The sequence below is a fragment of the Ochotona princeps genome, chromosome 5 (genome assembly GCF_030435755.1).
Source record: "Ochotona princeps isolate mOchPri1 chromosome 5, mOchPri1.hap1, whole genome shotgun sequence".
Taxonomy (NCBI): domain Eukaryota; kingdom Metazoa; phylum Chordata; class Mammalia; order Lagomorpha; family Ochotonidae; genus Ochotona; species Ochotona princeps.
Genome location: NC_080836.1, coordinates 67,025,556 through 67,050,320, shown reverse-complemented (window position 1 = coordinate 67,050,320; position 24,765 = coordinate 67,025,556). Strand labels below are relative to the sequence as shown.

The following is a 24,765-nucleotide window of genomic DNA, read 5'->3' as shown; positions in this document are numbered from 1 at the left end:
ACAAACAGCACACAGTTGTCCTTTGCTAATATCTTCTTTCTCTGAAAGACAGGCCCTGGGAAGATCTCTGCAGCTGTGTGTTACCCTTTCAGACCACCTTACGTTCTCTGACTTACTCTTACTTTCCAGCTCCAACAGCCACATTCACCAAATCTTCCTTCAGAGTTCCAGATCAACAGAAAGCAATGTAGGAGTGCACCCTCCTTGACACTGGGGGAAGGTAGGAGCTCTTGGCAGGGGTATGGGGGCCTCGGGAAAAGGTCCTGTTGGTCATTGGACAGTTGCTGTCTCATGAGTTATTCCAAGGGCTGGGTCCGAAGGCTGGCCCTTTTTTGGCTCAAGCTGTGGGTAGCGGTGTGAACGGACTGTTTTCTCCTCTCACTACCTCCAATCATTTTTCCATATAACAGGTCTGCAGCATCAAGTTACCAAGCCAAGGAATTAATAAAGTAAAAATGACTGACAGCCATGTTTAGAATGTATTTACATGATTTTAAAATGCACACTCAAAGCAAAAACTTGCCCTTAACAATATTCAAGTCTGTAACGGCTACGTGAAAGTAAAAAGTTCCTGTTAGTAAAGAGCATCCCCAAAGTAGCGTAGTTACAGATAAAGAAAGGAAGACACGAAAACAAAACTTGAACTTAGCAGAGTCAATAGTTTAAAAAGTTACCAGATTGAACATAAACAAGTTTTCACTTTTATAACATTAAATAGATCTCTCTCTCTCCCCTGCTTTCTTTATAAGCAATCCATGAGTGGTTACTCTTATTCTTCCTGTATACTCTACTGTTTTAGTTTAGTATTTAATAATTTCTTAAAATGTTTAGCACTCATCTATTGCCTTGAGCTTCCCTCCCATGGCGTGAAGCTGCCTTAGCCATGCAGTACAGAAGAGTACCATCTCCATAAACGCAGACGCCATCATTCCCCTAAAAACCAAAAAGTTACCACAGAGCTGTTCTGCTACTTTCCTATTCCTCTACATCTAGCAACGAGACTGATGTAAAGGAAATTCTATTTGCTTTAGGAGCTGGTCCTTTCCTTTGATCAGCTGTAAAACTGTCTTTGTATCAAGGAAATGATATTTTTTCACAGATCAGATGCAGAGTGGTTTTTTTAAAAAATATTTATTTATGTACGAGAGAGAGAGAGAGAGAGAGAGAGAGAGAATCTTCCATGCACTGGCAGCAATGGCCAGAGTGAGGCCAGTCTGAAGTTAGGAACTAAATGCTTCTTCTGGATCTCCCGTGTGAGTGCCGGAACCCAAAAACTTGGGCCACCCTCTGCTGCTTTCCTAGGCATGTTAGCAGGAAGCTGGATTGGAACTATTGCCCCTAGGGGATGCTGGTGCCACAGGCAGAGGTTTTACACACCTGTCATCGGAGAAACTTTTCTTAAAAGGTTATTTCTTTGGGTTTGCAAGGACTGAGGAAGAATAGGCACTTTTGAATATTTTTGTTAGAATTTTTAAACTAGTATTTCTTTCTGAAGGATAATTTGGAAAAGTGATTCAGATCCTTAAATACACTTTATTTTGGGGCCAGTGTTATAGCGCAATGGGTTAAGCCACTGCTTGAGAGGCATTCTATATCAGAGTGCCAGTTCAAGTCCTGGCTCATCTGCTCCTCATCCAGCTTCCAGCTAATGCACTTGGGAAGGCAGTGAAGGATGGCCAGTGTTTGGGCTTCTGCCTCCCATGCAAGAGACCCAGTCAGAGTCCCTGCCTCTAGCTTTGACCTGCCTCAGATGTGGTGGGTGAAGCCATTTGAGGTGAGAACCAGTAGATGAAAAACCTCTCTGTTTTATAAGCAGAGCACACAGGCTTAAAATCGGTGCTATGATATGGGATATCAATGTCACAAGCAGACACTTAACACACTGTGTGACAAAGCTGGTCCAAATAATTATGTCTTTTAATTCCACTCTACCATTAACTCTTTCAGGCCCCATTGTTCAGTCTTTTAAATAATCATATATAAGAAAAACTAATGATGGGGAAAAACAATGTGGTTAGTCAATTTTAGTACCTGTAATGACAGATAAACCCAAAGGTTAAGAGAAATCTATGCTCAAGAGATTATAAGTGATTTATTTTTAAGTTTTATCAATTGATTTTCCACATTGTAAAGGTTTTCAGTGAAGAATATACAATACTTTGTAACCATAATCTTTAAAGTATTAAACATGATTTCATAAGCCCAAGAATTTTAAATGTGCTTATATTTTATGTATTTATAAATAGAATCATGAGATTTCACAGTTGAAGAGATCACACAGTGCAGCGGGTAAGCTGCCACGTGGGAGCCTTGCATCCCATGGTGGAGTGCCTCGTTTGAGTCCCAGCAACTCTGCCTTATCTGACCTTGTGCTAATATGAATCCCAGTAGGGAGAAGTGATGACTCAAGCACTTGTGCCCGTTACTACATGGGCGAACCAGGTGGAATTCCTGATTGTCGACATTGGCCAGGCCCAGCCCTGGTTGCTGCAGGACATGAGCTGCAGGGAGTGGGCTAACAGATGGAAAATACATCTCTTTCTCTCCTTGTCACCCCTACACTTCAAATAAATTTTTAAAAAAGGATAAGTAAATTTAAAAAGACAAAAGAACGAAATTCCACAGGTCTACACAGAGTCTTCAGAAAGTTCATGGAAAATATGAAATTACGAAAAATCTATGAATTTCAAAATTTTTTATATCAAAATAAATTTGCCTTTTAGTTCCATTATCCACAAATACATTGAAGCATTCATATACTCTGGAACAAACTCTAGATACAAAATTTGGCTTCCAGAAATTCAAGAGACCTTGACATTTTTAAACACTAGAGTACTGAGGGCCTCTACTTATTAATTACATTTTATAAAGATCCCTACTTTGAGCAATACTGTATGAGATGGCAACAATGTATCCATAATGACTTAGAATTTCTGCTGTTCAGGACAGCAGAGAATAGAGTGGATTTGAAAGAAAAAAGATAAAACAGGCAATTAGATTATAGTGTCCTATATCCTGTATCTACACTGGCGGGTGGGGAGGCGCAGGTGGAGACACTGGGAGAAACCTCAGTGCACATACCTTTCTCTGCAAATTACCTTCTACCTTTGCAAGTCCTGTCTGTGCTAAGCAGACAAGGGGTATCCACCTGACCCAGCCTTGACCTCAGAAACGTGACCAGCTACAGCCTGGCAACTGAGTAAGAATGATTCTGTTAAGTCAGCATGGAGGTAGAACAATAAGTGTAGAAAAGAAGGCTGCGCTGCAGACCTCAGGAGAGGAGAATGACTCTACCGGGGAAGAACCACTTGCAAGGTGGCGCTCTGCTGGGCTCGGCAAGTCAGTGCTGCCCGTTGACAGGAGGCATCGGAGCTTCTGCACAGTGCTGTGTGACACAGGCCAGCTGTCCATCCAGACAGCAAGCAATCCAAAAGAGCAGGGCAAAGGTGCAATGCCTTTGATAACCTAGTCTCCAGTCATTACTTACTCTAACTTTGTTTCTAGGCCATCCCTGATTCACAGTGGCCTTCTTTACTTTTTCACTACTAGAAAGAAACCCAATTATGTGCCCAGCCAGACTAGGACTTCAACAGAGCAGCTCCTGCTGTCATCAAAAAAAAAAAGGGCAGCAACAGGTTCTCAGAGAGGCAGACAGGAATGTGCAACAGAAAAAGAGAACGAAATGAATTGTCCATCTCATTTCAACTGAGAGCTGCCCTGAATTAAGGAGCGTCAGGAGCAGAGCCACGTACATGGGGCTGAGGGCCTAGAATCTGCTCTTCAGGGTACAGAAAGCAAACTTTCTTGATATCTACCACAATGGGACCCTTGTTTGGTTTTATGTACCATACAGAGTTTGGGGAAAGGTTTCAGGGCAGCCTCAATCTCTGCAGATCAGTCCTAAATTACATTACAGGTCTAAAGATCTTTAAAGACTTAACGATTTAAGCTTAAAAACCTCACCTTAAATCTCAGAAATCTCTAGAAAGACTAGAATTTTCTGGGAGTAATGCTAACTTAGCTGGAAATCTACTGTTTTTTTGGCATCACAGACACAGTGATCCCTGTCTCTTGTTATTATATATACAGACTATGTCTTTTTGAACAAAACATGTAATGCTGAAATTAGAACTGGCACTGAAACCCTTACCTGGATTTTCAACATATGAGCTAGCCCATTTCAGTCTCCCCGTGCAGAGCAGGTTCACTCTGAGGAGTAGACACAGTTAATCCAAGCCCAGCACTCTCAGGGAAGGGATCTGAAGGAGCTGAACACAGGCTTTTTATGTACACAGAATCTAAAAACTCCCTTCAGGACAGGGTTGAATTTTATATCTTGTTTTAATATATTCTCACATATTTAAAGAAGTATGCTTATCACAGACCTCACAGGTAAAAAAGTGAGCAAATTAAATAAAATAAATTCATCTGAAGAACCTCAGAATCAACAGGGGTAAAAGACACCCAACTACAATGTTCCAAAAAAAAAAAAAAACACTTGGAATGGGTTTCCTGAGTACATTTGAAGGTCAATTCAGATGAGGCTGGTGTACAGGAGACTTTATGCAGCTAGATCAGAAAATCGAGACAAAGAAAGGACCCTCAGCTGGAGCATCCAGCAGTTAACAAAACTTAGGGCTCAGTGTGAGTACAGCGACCCCTGCTGCTGGAGCCTTTTTATTCTTTGAATTTTTGAACGTAAATCAGCTCTTGAGTAAACAACTAAACTTTTCATAGAATAACTGAGTCTGAAAGTTAAGAGAGGGCTTACAAGATGTCTTGCATGATCTCTTTATTTCACAGTTGATGAAACTAGGTTTTGACATGGAAAGGTTAACTAACTAGTTCACACAGCTAGAATTACCACAATAAAAAGATTTCTCAACTCTTGGAGTTGTTATAGAAGAAGAGGGTGGGTTTTTTTTGTCATAATAAACAAAACTAGCTATAACATACAAAACATAAACCAAGTCAAGTCTCAGGAACTTACAATGATTTTAAAATATTCATTTTATCCGGTTGACAAAAACTCCTTTTTGTGTAAAATAGGATTACCAATTGGTACTCAAACATGATGTTTTCCTCCTTGGTTTCTATGAATTTACACAACTTGAGCTCAGACTCAAATTCACCTTTGGAGTAAGTTGTTTTGTCCTTCACTCGACTGCTCCCATATCCCATCTCTGCCATGCACATTTTTTGGAGATATTTATTTGGACTTGAATATATGTTATAGGCCCTTTCCCCTTTTCCACTTCTACAACCTGCTAATCATGTATGACAAAAAAGAAAAAACAAGGAAATCACATAAAATTTGCTCAGGGCATTTCTGGAGAGCCTGACCGATGCTTACCTTCAGCTCAGTGCCCTGGATCGCCCTGTCCTGTGTGTGCCTCGTCTTCCTTCCATCAATCACTTTTTCTCGTTATCTACTGCATAACTCAGTTTCCCCGACATAAGACCATGAAGTGAATGCAAGCAACTCACGTCACTGTCCTGGAAAGCTGAACCCTGGTCTCTTGTAGATTCTAAGGCAGTTATGGAAGCTTCGACAAAGCCACTTATTCCTTCAACATTTTAGTTCTCTCATCTTTGAACCAGACTATTTTGGCTGTATATACTTCCCAGTGTTCCTGAGAGATAGTCCACAGTTTTTCTTCACCAACTATTCAAGCAGGAAACTAGAAGTTTTTTGCTTGTGGGATTTTTTTTTTCTGGCATGGGGAGAACTTCATCTGTCTGGGCTTTAAAATATTCTGCCTACCTGTAATAGGAAAACTTATTTTAGAGGCTCTGGAGAAGGACAGTAAAAGGATAGCTTGAGTAAATAGGACAAGTTAGAAGCATGTTCCATATGGACAAGAAAGATTATAAAGTCTTACTGGTTTTAAGATGCCCTCTGAGGTTGTCTTTGGATAGAGACTATGTGTGTGCGTGTTTCAGAAGTAGAGATCTACATTGATTCATGGGCGAAGAGCTGTCTGTCAAAGGAATCAGATTTGTGAAACAGATATTATGAAATTAAAATGAGGTCTGAGAAAGGGTCTTGGGATGGGCTTTTCAGAGTGGACACTGAGGTTATTTGTGTCCCAACTGTATACTTATGAAAAGGCATTCACTTTAAAACAGACTTTCCATAATCAGGTAAACATTTGGTCAAGCTTGTGATTGTCAGTGAGCTGCCCTCCCTGGCCATGTTCGTGCTTGTCCATGGGCTCATGAACATTGTGGCCCTGGAAACAAGGATGTTGAGTATGTGTGGGACTGTTGAACCTTCTCTTCACCCAGGCGGGGCTGGGCACTACCATCAGTGAGTGTCCATCCTCACATTAGAGATCAACATGGAGCTACTGAATTGGCGCCATCCCCATGCCATGCCAGCCAACCGCTGGACTCCCCCATCATGGGAGAAGAGTCAATGTGAATATGGATTTGCCTTCTCTCCCTAAAATGTTTCTTCTAGTACCTCCATCATGGACTTAAGGATTCACTACATTAAAATCTCACAAAACGCTACCTAAGAAATATACTGAAAGAATTAGAAGACTTCATTTCAAGCTCATAGAATGTATTTGGCTTGATACAGGGTGAAGTGATCCATTGCAACTTATGTACACTGGTTCTTGTGGGCCTGAGAGGCTGCCCCACAATGTACCGTCCATTCTGAGCCAAAAACCAATATATAATGTCCACACTCACATTACATAGATTCAAGAACCAAAATGTACAGGTTGCAGGAGCTCCTTCATTATTTTTTTTCCTGAAGCCTACTCACAAAACCTTGACTCCCAGCCCTACAATACAGTGCTCTCTTCCAAGGAGGAATATTTCCAGGAAACACTAAATGAGTTCCATTGAATGGAAGCTGAGATTACCACACAAACCATTTGGATTTTCTCATGTCCCTGTACCAACAAGCAGAGAAAGGTGTCACTGCATCTGCTAAGGCAATGAAAGTGAAACAAGGTTTGGTATTACAGAACAGAGGGAGGGAGAACTATGTCTGGAAGTCATGGACCCCTTACTTTCATCACTGTGGCAAAAGTTGTTAGAATATTAAAGCAAACCAAGCTCAACACAATTCAAGTTTTTTAGGAGTGACAGCTTAGGTCACCCTAACTGACCAAAAACCAAACCAAATCAAAACAAACAAAACAACAACAAACAAATAAAACTCAAAAACCAAAACCAAACCAAACCAAACACAGATAGCTTAAGTATTAGTTAAGGGCAAAAGGAAATGAGAAGAAGAATAGAAAAAAGAAATTGCAAATACAAATCCAAGCCTCCTAAGTGTATAGAAAATAGGTCTGTGAGCACCATGCTTCTTTTCCATTTTTTCTCCATTCCTTTTCTTCTCTGAGGTCTTCTTAGATTTAAATCTCAGGGTGGAACGAACTTGAGTGTGGAAGCAACAAAGACTCCTCATCTTCCTGCAAGTCACCTGGCAGAGGTGAGGTCATGACACTGTTATCTGGTGAACAGAGGCAGATTCTCAGAGCAGAGAGTACTTCTAATGACTACCAATAAGTGGGACTTGTACATGCAAGCTAGCTGGATTCATGGCAACCTACCTAAATATCTCCAATGTCTGATCCTACTAATCTAAGTGATGCCAGGAAAAGCTGCATTTTAGTGCAGAAATCTACAAAAGCCATCTGAGTTTCATTGTTTGGATAGCTCAGCCACACTTCTACAACACATATGATGTTCTTTAAGGTAGGTAAGAAGACAATCCCCTAAGTTTGTCATTGTCTTTCTGCAAGCTTTCAAGTGTGAACAGAACTAGCTCCCACAAGCCTCACAGTGCCCACCATAATATTTTACTGCACTAGCCACTTTGTCTCCTAAGGCCCTGCAGTTGAAAGGCAACTGCTTGCAGGCAACAGTCGTTAATAAGGTAAGGAGTGTTTCGTCAGCATTTGGTGTGATCAGCCCATGCCCTGCTTCGCCATTCCAGTGAGATCATCACTGATTCCCAGTCCAATCTGTGTGCATGTAGCATCCACGGTATGCTCACACAAGGGACCAGTTGCTTGGGAGAAAGGACACACAGAGAAAGGAAAGAAATGGCTTCTGGTTTCAAGTGTGTGGTGATCTTACCATTAGTAGTCAAAGGAGTGTTGCTAAATGTCAAAGTGAATATGATTGTTTGAACTGCTCATTCTCTTTCCTAGATGACCTCTGGGTACCACATTTGTTAGTCTGAGTCAGAGGTAAAATAGACTGTTCCTTGGAGTTTCAAGTTCTGACCTCACAAAATAGTGAATGGGGGCCCTGTGGAGTAGCCTAGTGGTTAAAGTCCTCGCCTTGCAAACACCAGGATCCCATATGGGCACCAGTTCTAATCTTGGAAGCCCCACTTCCAACCCAGTTCCCTGCCTGTGGCCTGGGAAACAGCTGAGGATGGCCCAAAGCTCTGGAACCTTGCACCCATGTGGGAGACCTGGAGGAGCCTCCTGGCTCCTGGCTTCAGATCAGCACAGATCCAGCCACTGTGGCCACTTGGGGAGTGAATCAACGGACGGAAGATCTTCCTCTCTGCCTCTCCTCCTCTATCTAAAAATCTGACTTTCCAATATAAATAAAATAATTTTAAAAAATAGTAAATGGTTACATTTCTACACTAATTCCTCAAAGTGTTTGATTCAAAAGGTTACTAAAATACATTAGCAATTGTACATCAAAGAGAATAAATTTTTGGCAAAATAATGAATAGGACTTAATTGAATAACCAGGAACCTCGATTACCATCCAGACATCATTTCTACAGTTTGAAATATATCTTCAGTATATTATAAGACAGCAACAATACCATCCGTATCTTCCCACCCAGGAATACACATCCTTCTTTGACATCCACAGCTAAAAGGGAACTCTCTCTTCTGTTCACTTCCCAGTAATGCCATATGATGTGTCAATAAAAGAATCACTCCTAAGTAGTTGTAATTGGATATTACCCATTGTATACCTGTAAAGAAATGTCATTGAGAGACTGGTATTGTGGTGTGGTGGATTAAGCCACTGTCTGCAACACTGGTATTCCTTTTGAGTCCCTGCTGCACTCCTTCTCCACCTTCCTGATAATGTGCCTGGAAAAGCAATGGAAGATGGCTCAAATGCTTGGGCCAACCACTTGGGAGACCCAGATGAAATTCCAGGCACCTGGATATGGCCTGGCTCAGCCCCAGTCATTGTGGCCATTTGTGAAGCGAACCAGAGTATGGAGGATCACTCTGATTCTCCCTCTCTGTAACTCTGCCTTTCAAATAAACAAACACATTTTAAAAAGAAACCTCGTATAGTATCACATAAATGTGTACAATATTATGTATATTTTATAATTTACCAGTTAAGAACAGTGCGAAAGATATAAAGTACACACACACAAAAAGGAAAGAGGGGCCCCTGATTTCTTGGGGGTGTTTGGCAGGTGGACTGGGAAACAAAAGATGGGTTTGACAACTGACTGGCTAGAAGACAAAGAGAGTTCTTGCAGGGTCGTCTTAATGCAATGCAAGAACACTGACCCCTTAGTCAGGGACTACCAAGGACAGCCTGCCTTCCAGTTGTTCTGAGAACAAATGTTCCTTTTTTAAAAAAAAATACCCTTTACTTTATTCACAATCATTATTTTTGCTGAATGCTCAGGAACGTGTCAGGGGTCTTTCAGGACACAGAGTAGAAACCAAGGTACAAAGCTAGGTTTGTTCCTTCTTCTGTATCTTCAGGACCATCAAGGAAAATACAATCACTTCAAAAATTATTCTATAAAAAGCATTTTCCACTAATTAATGACAGCAAATGCAACAACACCTTCTACACATTTTGATTTTGAGAGCCACGCTCTTTAATCACATTAAAATAATCAGAAAACTTTAAAATTGCCTGGACCAATTAAATCAGATTGTCTGCAGACCTCTGTTTAATGTCCCCGACTTGATTCTAATTTACACCCAGGGTTGGAAATCATTTGTAAAGTATGGTAGGAAAAGATGGCTCAGAAGTATTAGATCTAGGCTTAAAGTCAGGATCCTTCACCTGGTATCGCTTAGCCAGGCATTCAACTACTTTCACAGGGTAGAAATAAGTGTTCCAGGCCTGGTGTGATGGCTCAATTGGCTAATCCCCAGATTTTTTTTATAAGTGTTCTTTTCACATACAAAAAAACAAATACGTGAGATAATGTATAGCCTAAATCATCCATTCCCCAAAATATACATATGGCAAAACATCATCAGGAAAATAAACAAGTTTTGTTTGTCAAGTAAAATATTTCAAAATGAATTAAAGAAAATACCTGGGTGTTACAAAGGATATATTTGAGCATTTTGTCTGGTACGTAATGGCAACTATAAGTGGCAGCAGAAAGAGTGATTTTAATACATCTCTGTGTTTAGTATAATATAGTTACAAATATCACTTCTTGGCCTTTTGGCTAAGATCAAGTGTAGTATAATATAGTTACAAATATTTTTTACATTTATATTAATAAATACAGATGGTCTGAACTCTATACTATTCTTTTCTAGCCCACAGAATAAAGTATTAATATCTGGTGGCTGTGTCTGATGAGGGAATTTACTGAAGAGAGGGGGCATGGACCAGAGAGGGTCAGTGAGCTGAAATAGAGACGCAGCCTTGGGACTCTCCCACCCAGGGTGAGGAAGACGGTCTTGCCTGCAGCTGACCCCAAGTGCGTATCAGAGTGACCAGAACACAAGGTGAAGCCAAGCTAGATTGCTAGCACTGCCTTTATGCAATGCCCTAGGCCACTCCTTCAGCCTGTTGTCAGTGCCGTAGTAGTAAAGGCTTGCAATCGTGATGAAATGTGTCAGCAGTGTTAAAACAAACAGTCCTACTTCATCTTGAGAACAAAGTCTATAAATAGTAGATCTGGATTTGGCTCACACCAGACCCTTGTAAAATATCTGTCTTCACCTGGCACACAGGGCTAAAGAACGTGGAGCCATGCCTGACATACACAAGGTACTCAATAAGTGTTCCTTGAATTGAATGACCTGTGTCCTCTGCCTGGAACACTTCCTTGAATGGAACTAGACGTGAACATTTATTAGGTCTTACCAAGTGCCTGGCCCTGTACTAGGCACTTAATATAGAGATCACCTCATTCACTTGGCAAGCTCCTGCTCATCCTTCAAGATCTAGCTCAAATGTCGCCGATTCTGTTAAACCTTGTTAAACCTCATTGACTCCCTCCTGCAGAGGCCTCTGTGCTCTTTGCCTTGACAGCTCTTCGCTCAGCCTTCAGAAGGGCTCTTACCATTTTCTACTTTAAGGTATCTGCTTACAAGTCCGTCTCGCTCACTGCAAAGGGAGGTTATTAGGGAAATCATGTCTTTCTTTTTTGTCAATACACTTAGCACAGGACCTCATGAAACTAATTTTTAAAGGTCTTATGATTTTGATGGCTAAATGGTGAGTCACACAGAATACTTTTATTCAATGAACTATATCCTTCTAGGCATAAAGCCAGCTTACATGTTTACATAACTGAAGAAGGACAACTTTTACATAACAGTGGGAGGAATGAATTCTGCATATATACATGGACCTTTGTGACAGTCAACATCTCACACAGAGAGAGTGTCTAGTAGGTTTCCACTTTCCCCTACTTTAGCATCAAACTAGTGTTTTCAGGTTATGTACTTTACCTGGTAACCATCCCCTAGCAGGTCCAATAGACTACAACAAAGATATAGAAGTACAAGAGGCTTTACACACACACACACACACACACCCCTCACTTTTCATTCAAGTATCACCACTTCAAATACTAAAGACAAATACAGATGCTCTCAAATACATATCACTATACACTCAGGTGTTATGTCCTGAGAAATCCAGCAAAAGTTGACAATATCATAAGTGTGCTTAATATACTCAACTTAGCAAATACCATAGCTTATCCTAGTTTGCCTAACAGGTATTCAGAACAGCTAGCCTACAATTCAAGGAAACTATCTAACACAAAGCCAGTGCCGAGTGTCTCAGAATTTATGGAATACCTGTATTCCTCAACCACCAGCCACCCAGCACACTGGGATGAATCCACTCATGACCGCAGGGCTGACAGGAACTTGCTCTTGCTACTCAGCTTCATGAAGAGAGGAACTGCAAGATGTAGTGCCAGTCTGGGGAGAGATACAAATGTAAAATTCAAACTTTGGTTTTCACTGAATGTGTATCACTTCCATATCACTGTAAAGTTAAGAAAACCATTGTTAGTTTCAGTGAAGTGGAAAAGTAACTCTTTGCTTATAAAATGTAGGGAGGATATACGAACAGACAGATACAGCTTCTAATTCATCACCAGCTAAAAACAAAGTGGCATTTATTTGTGGGAGTTGTGGGCTCAGTGGCCCACACTAGACCACGTTCTCCTGACCTCCCAGCCCTCTGATTCCTTCGTTTCTATCAAATCTGTGACGCAGGAAGCAGAGTGGCAAATACTCCTTGTCTCTCCGTTGTTTGGCATGAGCCCCTGGTTGAATGGTGGTGCCCTTTACTGAAATGGAGACTGGCTGGGGGCGGGGGAGACTGGTCAATCCAGAGTTCTGCCTTGGATAGGATAAATTGGGAGTTTCTATTTACTGTCCAAAAGGATGTAAAGGAGATGACTGGAGCAAACATCAGAAAAAAAAAGTACTACTAAATGTCATGGAATTGAAAGGAATATGGAGAGAGCATACATGCAATAAGGATAGCTTTTCCCTTTTTTATAGTTATAACATTGTTTTATAGATCTTAGCTTAAAAAGCAAATTAGAGAGCACATCCCATATCAGAGTACCAGTTTGAGCCCCAGCTAACTCTGCTGCTGATCCAGTCCCTTGCTAATGATCCTACGGCAGTGAGTGATGGCTCAAGAATTTAAGTTCTCACCACCCACATGGGAGAGTTACACGCTCTAGGCCTCAACCTAGCCACGACTCTGGGGGTGTGACAGGAGTGAACTTCAGTTTAAAATTTAGATTAAAGAGGCACTCTGTTTCTCATTCTTTCTCTCTCTTTCAAATAAATAACTAAAAATATTCTTAGGCTTCAGTAAAGTATTATCATATATTATAACATATCCACATACATACAGAGTTAACAATGGCTCTTAACTGGAGTTTATTTCCAGGGAATATTTGGCAATACTTGGAGACACTTTTGGCAGATACGACATGGGGGAGAGTTACCAAACTCTAATAAATTGAACCAAGATACAAACATCTTACAGTGCTTAATGAATAACTATTTAGTTCAAGTTTCAATAGTATTGAAGTTGAGAAATACTAATTTATATGAGACAACGAAGAGCATTGGAATGTACAAATGTACGAATAAATACACAGACTCTTCAAAGAAAGCTGTTCAAGACAAAACAATGAGGGAATTTATAACCTGACAGAGGGAGAATGCACAATGACAATCACATGAACTGTGAGAGGAAAAATGCAGTATTTTATTTTAAGCTTTTATACTATGTGTGAAGCAGTAAAATATCATTTGAAGGTAGATTACTCTGAACTAAAGATGCACATTGTAAACTTTAGAATAATAATTCCATAAAAAAGGGCATTATGCAGACATTCATAGCACAGACCAAATGAATCACTGACATGTCCAATCTGACAGAAGACAGAAAAAAGGACATGGAACAACAAATATGACAATACAAAACCAGATAACACAAATCACATTGAAAATTACAGTACGTTACAGGTAAATTTTCCATACATCTCAATTAAAGACAGAAGTTGAAAGACTGAATAAAAATGCGTGACTCAAAAATCCACATATCTACATACGTATAAGAAACTAATTTTGAAACAGAGTGCCTCTATTGATGTAAAGCAAAGCAAATATCAGTAAAAAGAATATTACAGGAGATAAAGAGGGAGAATTCATAATGCTAAAATAGTTGATTTAATTTATCATGACAGTGTAACAAGATATGCATGCACTCAATACAGTTCTTCAAAACACATAAAGCAAAAAATGACAGAATTGCAAAGACAACTAGCTCAATCCATCACTCCTCTCTTAGTAATGGATACATCTAGACAGAAAAAGTAAGGATATATACAAGGAAATGTCATAAACTTCATGGAAAATTTACACTATCTTTTAACTCATTTTTCCTATGAGCCTTTTGAAGTCTCCATGCGCAAGCAGTCTTTAAAAGATCACCAAAGGGCTAGTATCACAGCAGCTTAGGCCTTCACTGTGACGCTGGCATCCCATATGGGTGCTGGCTTGCGTGCCAGGTGAGAGTCTGGCTGCTCCATTTGGGATCCAGCTCCCTGCTGATGGTCTGGGAAAAGCAGCAGAGGGAGGTCCAGGTTCTTAGGCCCTTGCTGTCCATGTGGGAGACCTGGTAAGAGCTCCTGGCTCCTGGCTTTGGCCTGGCCCAGCTCCGGCCACTGTGCCCATTTAAGACGTGAACGAAAGGAAGAACTCTCTCTGCCTCTCCCTCTGTAACTCTGACTTCCAAATAAATAAATAAATCTTTTTTTTTAAAACGGTAACCAGCATGTTAGTATTTTGAAAAGCTATCCATGGATTTCATTTTTTAACATTAAGATAAACTTTATTTTATAAAGATTTTATAAGATTTATTTTATTTACTTTAAAGGCAGAGTGACAGAGAGAGAGAGAGAGAGTTCTGTCTGTTGGCTCATTCCTTAAGCACCCGCAACAATCAGGGCAGGGTTTAGCTGAAGCCAAGGTCCTGGAACTCCATCCTGGCTTCCCAGATGGGTAACAAGGACCCAAGTGCTTGAACCATCATTTGCTTCTTTCTAAGCACATTAGCAGAGAAATGGGTTGAAAGTGGTAGCTGGAACTTGAACCAAGCATTCTCACAAGTTTGCGGGTACCCCAATCAACAGCTTAATCCACTGTGCCACAATTCTCTTCCCCAAACTTAACTCCACATTTCTCCACAATTTCCCGGAAGTCCCATTGTAGGACTTAAACCTTGTCAACTTAATCAAAATAGAACCTTACATGCAACAACAGAATATGAATTCTTTCCAAATGCTCCTTGAGCATGCACTAAGATGAACCATGTGCTGGGCCATAAAAACAGTTGTAACAATGTAAAAGGACTGAAATAATATAGAGTATCTTCTCTAACTATAACGGATTTAAATTAGAAATCTGACAAAATACATATCTGGAAAGTATCCTAATGCAAATATTTAGAAACACAATTTACCTTCAAATTATTAAATCTAAAAATTTCATTTGCTTATTTTAAAGGTGGGGACACAGATGGGGAGAGAACTTTTCTCCATTAATACAGTGCCTAAATGCCTGCAACAGCCAAACCTGGGCCAAGCTGAAGCATGGAGTCCGGAACCCAATCCAGAACTCCCACACGGGTGGCAGGGCCTGAAGTTCCTGGAGCACCCATCTGCTTCCTCCTGGGGTGCACATCTCTAGGAAGCTAGAATAGAGTGGAGTAGCTGGGACTTGAAGCAGACACCCTAACATAGGATGTGGGCAGCCCAAGAGGGACCTATTACTGGGCTACAGACCTCCTCCTCAATCCCAAACTGTTATAATTTTTATTTACTGCTCTGAAACAACTCATACATCAAGAAAAAGCAAACCCAAAATTAATAGAAAGGAAATAATAATTAGAGAATAAATAAATGCAGTTAAGACAAAATGATACAAAATATCAATGAAATGAAGAGTTGGTTTTTAAAAAGAAAAATAAATGAAATCAATACATCATTAGCTCAACTAACCAAGAAAAAGGGGAAAAGACCAAATTAACAAAATCAGAGAAGAAAAAGGGATGTTACAGTGGGATACCACAGAAACAAACAAAAATCATCAGGATCTACTACAAACAGCTGTATTCCAATAAATTGGAAAATCTACAAGGATTGAACGGATTTTGGTACGCATACAAGCTTGCCAAACTGAGTCACAAACACACAGAAAACCTAAATAGATCAATAAAAAAGGAGATTTGATCAGTTACCAAGACATTCCCAACAGAGAAAACCCTAGCACAATATGGCTTCACTGCTGAATTCAAACAAACCTTTCTTTTATTATTAAGATTTCTTTATTCTTATTGGAAAGGTAGAGTTACAGAGAAGGAGAGACAGATCTTCCCAGATGAGATCTTCTATCCACTGACCCACTCACTAAACGGCCACGCTCCTGGAACTAAAGTCCTCTACTACTATTTGTTTATTATTTAGTCTTGTACTTCTACATTTTTTGTTTTATTTTTAACATCAATAAGTACCTTAAGATTCATGAAAGATATTATGCTGTCCATAGATTGCATTCTTCACTGAGTAAAATTTTACTATATTGTACTAGAGGTCTAAAATCCTTGCATAATGCAAAAATTTACAATACAGAACAGATTTTGAGTATTAATCATAGTAAGGCATTACTTACAGATGTCATTCAGCAGAATTCTACCTTCCAGAGATGAGGGACAGGGAATGGGAGGGGGGAAAGCTTAGGCTAAAGCACTTGGGTCCTTATAAGCCAGTTTAAGACTATCCGAAAAACAGCCAGGTTCAGCAAAATTATGCTTCAACACTATAAACTGCTAAATGCTAAAATTAAAATAGACATGAGACAGCTGAATAGTAACCTATAGCCATTTTCAGGTGTACGGAACCCGGTTGTACATAAACTAAAATTGAAATGTCAATGAAGAAGTCATAGGATGTGGTTAAGAACTTGCATTTTTCTCTTTTAACATATTGGTTACTCAATACCATGTCAACTAATTCCATAACGTTGTAAATTGTTACTGATGTTATGTCGGGGCTTTTAATTGATCGGGATGATACTCTGCCAGCTCTACCTTCAGACCAGAGATGGTCTCCCCAAGAAACCGTTGAACTTATCTGGACAATAAGATGCTGGATTTTATGCTTGGTATATGCTTGCAATGAAAGAATCTCAACTGAATTTGAACTGTGGTAATGCAAGAAGGTGGAGGAACCCACCATGGGGGCAGGGCATGGGGAGGGATTGGGGGAATCCCAGTGCCTATAAAACTGTATCACATAATGCAATGTAATTAATTAAAAGAAAAAAAAAAAGAAAAATTGACTGCAAAACTGATGCAATTCTTAAGGTTTCCAGCAGGGGACAGAATATTCCTGTTAAATCTAATTAGTCAAAAATATTTTTTACTATAATTCAAGGCTGCATCTATTTTTAAACTGATTAAGAAGTCAAAAATAGTATTCCCTATGGTTAAAGTTCTTAGAAACTGCTGACTTGCTAATTTTAAATTTTAAGAATATATGTATCTATAATTTAACATACCGCAGATCGAGTTAAATAGTGACATTCTATAACAAAGGGCTGACCCCAGTTTCTGAGTCAATGGATCTCCAGAGTAAATTTAGTAAGCAGACATAAAAATCCCTATATTAATTGCCAAAAACAGGTCAATGAGTCTTTCAGTTGCCCAGGCAAACCATGGATTGAGTCCAAGAACAAAGGACACCACTGTGGCACTGATTCAGGAAATTGAGCACTGACCTTGATAATTTTAGAACATTAAAAAAAAAATCAAGAATTATTTGGCACTTGAAAGGTATTTCAATGCAAACCATTTTTTAAATTAAATAAAATGTTCATTCTAATTGATGTCACATAAACTCTGTGTCTTAGTCTGTTTATGAATATTTAATATTTAATAATATTTAATAACATTAAAAGTCTATAGTCACAAAATTCTAGTTTTTCCCTTAGGTAAAAAAGTATAATTTTTTTCTGACTCCAGTTCCTGCAATAGGACTGATCATAAATCAGGTGTTCAGTAAGTATTTAATCAATGTAAACGAATAAATGAACGAAGTAGTATATTTAAAAGGTTCTTTCTAGGAATTTATAGGGTTAGATAACAGTGCTTCTGCAGGCTAATCCTTTGTGGTTTAGGAAAAATAATCTTGTAGGCAATTTCAATGAAATAAGAAAACATTTTTAGAGCATTCTTGGAAAGAACTGAAATCTTCTAAGGCTGTCACTACTTCCAAGTCATTACCTAACTAAAGAGAAGGCTAAAGCTTAAAAAATGATTTTAATACTTACAATTATAAATGTTAATCTAAGAAGAGTTAAACTTTATTCAGTCTGCAGAAACATACTCCAAATTTCTCCCAAAACTCTGAAATCACAAGATTTTCGCTTGGGGAGTGGTTGGTTATGGAAAAGTTTAGTTCCTAGCAATAGTAAGAGTAAAGCTTTTAAAACGGAAGGTGGGACAGATACTTGGTGTAGTAGTGAAGACACACTTCGGGTATCTGCACCCCATACTAGAGAGCCAATCCAGGTTTCTAAGAATGTCTATGTTAAGAAGCAATCAATGGTGGCTCGATGACGTGAGTCGCTGCCACCCATCTGGGAGACATGGCTTGCATCCTGAGCTCCCAGCCCTGGCGGGTGTGCAGATCGCGAGAGTGAACCAGTAATGGAAGATCTCTTTCTGTCTCTATACCCCTCACAGAAAATGAAAATAAGTACAAAACTAATACAAAATCTAGATCTATTACTATACTCCATTTATAAAACTTAGATTTATAGCTTCAGGCAGAAACTTGTGCTGTCTTAATCCAGTACTGGACAATGATATGCAAACATACAGACCAATAATGATGGTATGACTGTAGCAAGTTTAAAAGGCAAAGATTGACTCACTTACATCAGGCAATCTAAAACATACCCACAACATAGACAGAATTATTTAAGTCCAGGTTTAAAAAAAAGTTTAAATTAGTGGATCCTAGATCTTTTCCATACACAAACCATATCATTAGGGCAAAGTGCTCAAACGGCAATGCTTATTTGCTATTGCTATTGGCAGAATAAGAAAATTAATTATTTGATTCAAGGTCTCAAGCTTAAGTAATGTAAAATCCCACGTAAAGAAAAAAAATGGAGAATGTTCACAACTAATGCTGAGAAGTCAACCTCTGTGACTTGATGGCACTCGGTGTCACTCTGGTTCTAGTCAACAACTCAGCTGTTATAGTAAACCTTGTCGATTCTGTTGAAAGTGAAGATACTCACTGCTTAAAATGCAATGTGTTATTGGGATGAGCCTGAATATGCCTAAAACATGTGCATAAGTCCTGTGGTACTTACATATGCCCCTGGGAGCTAAGGAGCTCAGCCTGAGAGAAACACTCAGAGGGTTCTGGAAAACAGGTTGACTTCTGGTCTGCCTCACCTGGATACTCAATGGAGCATGCCTTCTTGGGTTAAACTGATGTGACGGACTCTGTCCCAGTTTTGAGGAAAAGCATCTTTCTTGCTGGTATGAGTTGAGTCCAAGCAGAGGATTTTTGAAAACCGAAGAAAGGAGAGAGAAGACAGGGGTTGATTGGTTTACAGTTCTCTCCACTGGATCAGAGCAAAGCACGCTGCTCTGTATTCGCCACGCTAAGTGACCACTTGGGTACATGTACACACATGCACACACACATATGACACATTAAAGTGTATCTATAGGGCTCGGCAGCGTGGCCTAGTGGCTAAGGTCCTCGCCTTCATCCCATATGGCCACTGGTTCTAATCCTGGCAGCTCCACTTCCTCTCTATCTCTCCTCCTCTCAGTATATCTGACTTTGTAATAAAAAAAAATCTTAAAAAAAATCAATGGTTTTTTTTAAAAAAGGTGTATCTATAGCTGCTTTTAATGCTTGTTAAACTTTCTAGGCCTAAACATGAACCTGTGTAGGGAAAAGCAACTGGACACCTTAAACAGTGTTGCCACAGCCTGCATGCTGGCGTTTCCTAGCATTGCCCTGGTTAAGAATCACCCTGTGTGGGTAGCTACAGATCATTACATGCAAAAGTTGCATGGGATGCTCCAGGTACACAATGCTCAACTAGAGAATTACTGGGAATTGCCTAAACCCAGAGGTCTAGAATGTCACTTTCTCCTGCTGTTTTCGAAGAGGAAACTTGTTAGAAATGCTGCAAGCTACAGTTACAATAAACTGAACACACAGGAAGAGTCACTGTCTTTAAATAAGCGTACTGATTTTTTAAAAAAGAATGCTGAGGGCCCAGTGCGGTAGCCTAGTGGCTAAAGTCCTTGCCTGGCATGTGCTGGGATCCCACAGGAGTGCTGGTTCTAATGCCGGCTGCTCCACTTCCCATCCAGCTCCTTGCTTGTGGCCTGGAAAAGCAGTCAAGGATGGCCCAAAGCCTTTGGATCCTGCACCAGCGTGGGAGACCAGGAAGAAGCTCCTGGCTCCTGGCTCCTGGCTTCAGCTCAGCTCAGCTTTGACCTCTGTGGCCAGGAGAAGGAAGATCTTTCTCTCCTTCTCTCTGTAAATCTGACTTTTCAATAAAATAAATAAATAAATCTTTAAAAAATGTTGAGGTTTCTGGTATGCTCATTCATTTACTGGTTCAACTGTTTATTTAGCATCCTTATGCTCATTTAATCACGAGCTTGGCACTGAGCTAAGGACTGAAGAGAGATGAAAAAAAAAAAGAAACAATCTTCTGCTCTCAAAGAACTTATAATCTGGAGGAAAAAGGCAGGAAGACAAAGAAACAACTAAAACACAAATGGGTGGGAGTTGTCCTAACAGAGGACACAATCTGTACAACAAGACGCATTTGAGTCAAGAACCTTTTATCCAAAGGAAATGAAAACACCACCATATCTCAGCTTTTATTGTATCTCAAATTCATAGTAAATAAACCAGAGCTCCAATCTTTGGAAGGGCATACATTACTCTGAAGTTTTGGGGAGCAAATTCTGCCTTTAGAGGACAGTGAATGCACAACTTGAAACCCAGTGGCATTATTAGACAAGGCAGTGCCGTCATATGGATGTCTCCAAGCTTGACCTGGAGGCCTTCTGCAAGGAACCCTCAAGATCACGGATCTCAGCATACTCCAGAATCGACACCTGTTCTGGACAGCTCTAGATCGCCTCTAAGTTTGTTGTTGGCGATAATAATATAGCAATATTTATATTTCTTCTGTGACCAATAATTCTGTGCTATTAAATAAATATACAAGGTTTTAAAAATCACCACAGTGTCATTTTAACAGCAAAGCTTCAGGTATTCAGAAGAAGGGACTTCAAGTTCATGGCAACAATATTCAGGTTAAGTAATCCAAAAATGTTAGAGAGGGATGAGTGTTGGGAAAGCAGGGAGGTAAGCAAAATGTGATTGTCTTCTTGGAACTGTACCTATGGAATGGATAGAATGTGTTCTCTTTGAATTAACAAACATGGATATTTAAAGTTGATTCCTAGAAGAAAAAGTTTAAAGATTGTTGCATTCCAGTGCAAATCTCCACTGAAAGAGCACATAAAATGATGTGGGAGGTAAGATGGTGGGGGGGGGGGAAGGAAGAGAGAGAGAGAGAGAGACAGAGAGAGAGACAGAGAGAGAGCGAGAGAGAGAGAGAGAGAGAGAATGAATGAATGAATGAATGAATGAATGAATGAATAAGAATTTCACTCCCCAAAATGCCTACAACAGGTTGGGTTGGTCCAGGCTGAAGCCAAGGATCCCAGAACTGCACCGGGTCTCCCTTAGGGACTAAGGGGTTCAAGCACTTCAGCTGTCATCTACTTCCTCCCAGGACACATGAGCAGGAAATAGAACAGCAAATAGAGGAACTGGTACTTACACTTGCTCTGAGATATTGGGTATGGGTGCTCCAAGAGGCAGCTTACGCCTCTGTGCCACAGTGCCTGACCTCCTCATACTTTATATGATATATGAAGAAACCAGATCATAGGTTTCATGGAAACACTGTCTGTGCTTGTTTGACTCATTGCTTCACCCTCAGAATCTAGCACTGGGCCAGCGACATAAAAGGCATTCAACTATTTGTTTTAAGATTTATTTTTATTTGGTATTGGAAAGGCAGATATACAGAGAGAAGAGGAGAGGCAGAGGGGAAGATCTTCCATCCACTGATTCACTACCGAAGTGGCCACAATGGCTGCAGCTGAGCCAATCTGAAGCCAGGAGCCTGGAGCATCTTTCCGATCTCCCATGCGGGTGCAGGGTCCCAAGGCATTGGGCTGTCCTCAACTGCTTTCCCAGGCCACAAGAAGGGAGCTGGGTGGGCAGCAGGCATTCAACTATTTCATAAAATAATGAATTCACACACATTCAAAATGTAGGTATTTCAAAAAGCTCATGAAATGATTTTATTTTGGTGCAAAAAGTTGGAGATTCATTTTTTTTAAAAATACATGTTTTCATGATCTTTTTGAAAATTGCTTAGACAGATTTCACAATTATTTTGCATACATCTCAAAACATTTTCTTGAACTAAACAAATTTGTTTTTTCATCCCATATTTCCAATGATACTTCTGAACTACTTTCATATTTCAGAGCTTGTGTCTTCTATTACTATTCTCTTACTTCCTAGCTCAAGGACATTTTTAAAAAGACATTTATTTTTATTGCAAAGTCAGATATACAGAGAGGAGGAGAGACAGAGAGGAAGATCTTCCATCTGAGGATTCACTCCCCAAGTGACAGTTATAGTTGGAGCTCAGCCAATCCAAAGCCAGGAGCTTCTTGAGGCTCTCCCACGTGAGTGCAGGGTCCCAAGGCTTTGGGTGGTCCTTGATTGCTTTCCCTGATCACAAGCAGGGAGCAGGATAGGGAGCAGGTCTGCCGGGATTAGAACCGGTGCCTGTATGGGATTCTGGCATATACAAGAAAAGGACTTTAGCTGCTAGGCTATTACACCAGGCCCTCAAGGGTGGTCTTGGAAAAAAGTTTTTTTGTTACGATCTATTGAAAGCTAACATAGTTATGAGTTGAGCACTATATAATTTTTCTGGTTTCAAAAATGATTGGCCTGTAGTAATATCAAAGAGCTGTTACTATGAAAAAACAGCTAGAATTATTAGATTAACTTTAACTTTCAGCTTTTTTCTCGCAGTTAAATTTTTTATGAACCACTCCTGTTTGATTCCTAATCTCACCTGCCCCTCCACCCACTTCTGGCTCTATCACTAAACTTCCTGCAAGTGTTAACTTTAGTATACTCAGTAGTTCTGAGACTTTGCAAAGAGCAAAAGCATAAATACTATTTTGCACAATATACTTGATATCCTTAATTATGTTTTGCAACCACCTATGGTTATTTATAACAGAGATGAGAGATACTTGTTTGCTGTCTTACTGATAGTTACAGGAAATTCAAGAACCACAAGCCATCCATTTCAAGGAAGAATAAAACAATTCTTGCAAGGTGTTGAGTTGGCTGCCTAAATTCCGACTTCTATGAGCAACTGCTTTTAAAAACAGTGAGCATTTATTGAACAGACCTTCCCATTTGCCTGGATTGTCGTTTGTCTTTTTGTCAAAGATTATTTGGCTGTATCTGTATGGGTTCCCTTCTGGTGTTTCTATTCTGCTCCATTGATCTTCCTCTCTATCTTTGTGCCAGTACCACGCTGTTTTGATGACCACTGCCCTATAGTATGTCCAGAGGTCCGGAACTGTGATTCCCCCTGCTAACTTCCTGTTCTTCAGGATGGTTCTAGCTATTCGTGGTTTTTTTGTGTTTTCAGATGAACTTTTGAATCATTGTTTCCAGTTCCATGAAGAATGTTTTGGGCAATTTGATTGGGATTGCATTGAATGTATATATTGCTTTTGGCAGTACAGACATTTTAATGATATTGATTTTACCTATCCAGGAGCATGGGATGTTACTCCATCTTTTGAGGTCTTGTTCAATTTGTTTTTTTAAGTAGTTTGTAGTTTTCTTCAAATAGGTCCCCTACATTTTTGGTTAGATTTATTCCCAGATACTTCATACTTTTCTCTGTTATTTTGAATGGTATCTTGCTGGTTAGATCTTTTTCCATCTTGGGGCTGTTTGCATACACTATGGCTGTTGATTTTTGTTCATTAATTTTGTACCCTGCCACTCTACCAAACTCTCGTACAAGTTCTAGCAGTCTCTGTATTGAGTCTCTTGGCTCTTCTACATAAAGAATCATGTCATCTGCGTAAAGTGAAAGCTTGACTTCTGTCAATGAGGTGGTCACAGAAGGTGGTTAAGAACTCGCATTTATTTTTAACATATTGGCTACTCATTACCATGTCAATTAATTCCATAATGATGTAAATGTTTACTGATGCTATGTTGGAGCTTTTAATTGATCGGGATGATACTCTGCTGGCTCTGTCTTCAAACCAGAGAGGGTATACCTAAGAAGCCATTGAACTTAACTGGACAATAAGATGCTGGACTCTATGTTTGGTATATGCTTGCAATGAGGGAATCTCAACTGAACTTGAACTATGGTTATGCAACTAGGTGGAGGAATCCACCATGGTGGGAGGGTTTGGGGAGGGGTGGGGAGAATCCCAGTACCTGTGAAACTGTGTCACATAATACAATGTAATGAATAAAAAAAAAAACAGCCTGAGACAAACCAACAGCTGGAAGCCCAAGGAAACCCACTTGACATGAATGAATGCTTCTGTACTCACTCATCCTGAAAGGAATTGTCCTGTGCCCAGGAAGACAGCAACCCAAACTGCGAATGCAGATATTAGCCAACAGTGCAGGTTCCTACACCTGATGAGCCCTGCTGCTTCGGGTCGCGGGAAGCTGGCAGATCCTGCTCCTGGAAAGGGAATGACAGTTCTTGAAATCTTCTGAGAACTTTTAAATCTCTCCAGCACTGTCCTCCAGGGAAGTTGAGTAATATAATCCGCTCTCATTTGCATGGCAGCTATGTTATAGGA

General features: G+C 39.9%; 1 long non-coding RNA gene and 1 pseudogene across 1 annotated transcript in view; one reads left to right on the top strand and one right to left on the bottom strand.

The window, feature by feature from the left end:
• LOC131480314 (uncharacterized) overlaps window positions 1–19,274 on the bottom strand; it is a 41,592-nt gene extending 22,318 nt beyond the window's left edge. Inside the window, exons 1-2 of the long non-coding RNA XR_009245408.1 lie at window positions 19,149–19,274; window positions 12,030–12,155 (exon numbers count right to left, since the gene is read on the bottom strand). This is a non-coding gene — a long non-coding RNA (uncharacterized LOC131480314). The remainder of the gene's footprint in view (window positions 1–12,029; window positions 12,156–19,148) is intronic.
• Window positions 10,419–10,572, top strand: LOC118757986 (U2 spliceosomal RNA; annotated as a pseudogene).
• Window positions 19,275–24,765: the final 5,491 nt, after the last annotated feature.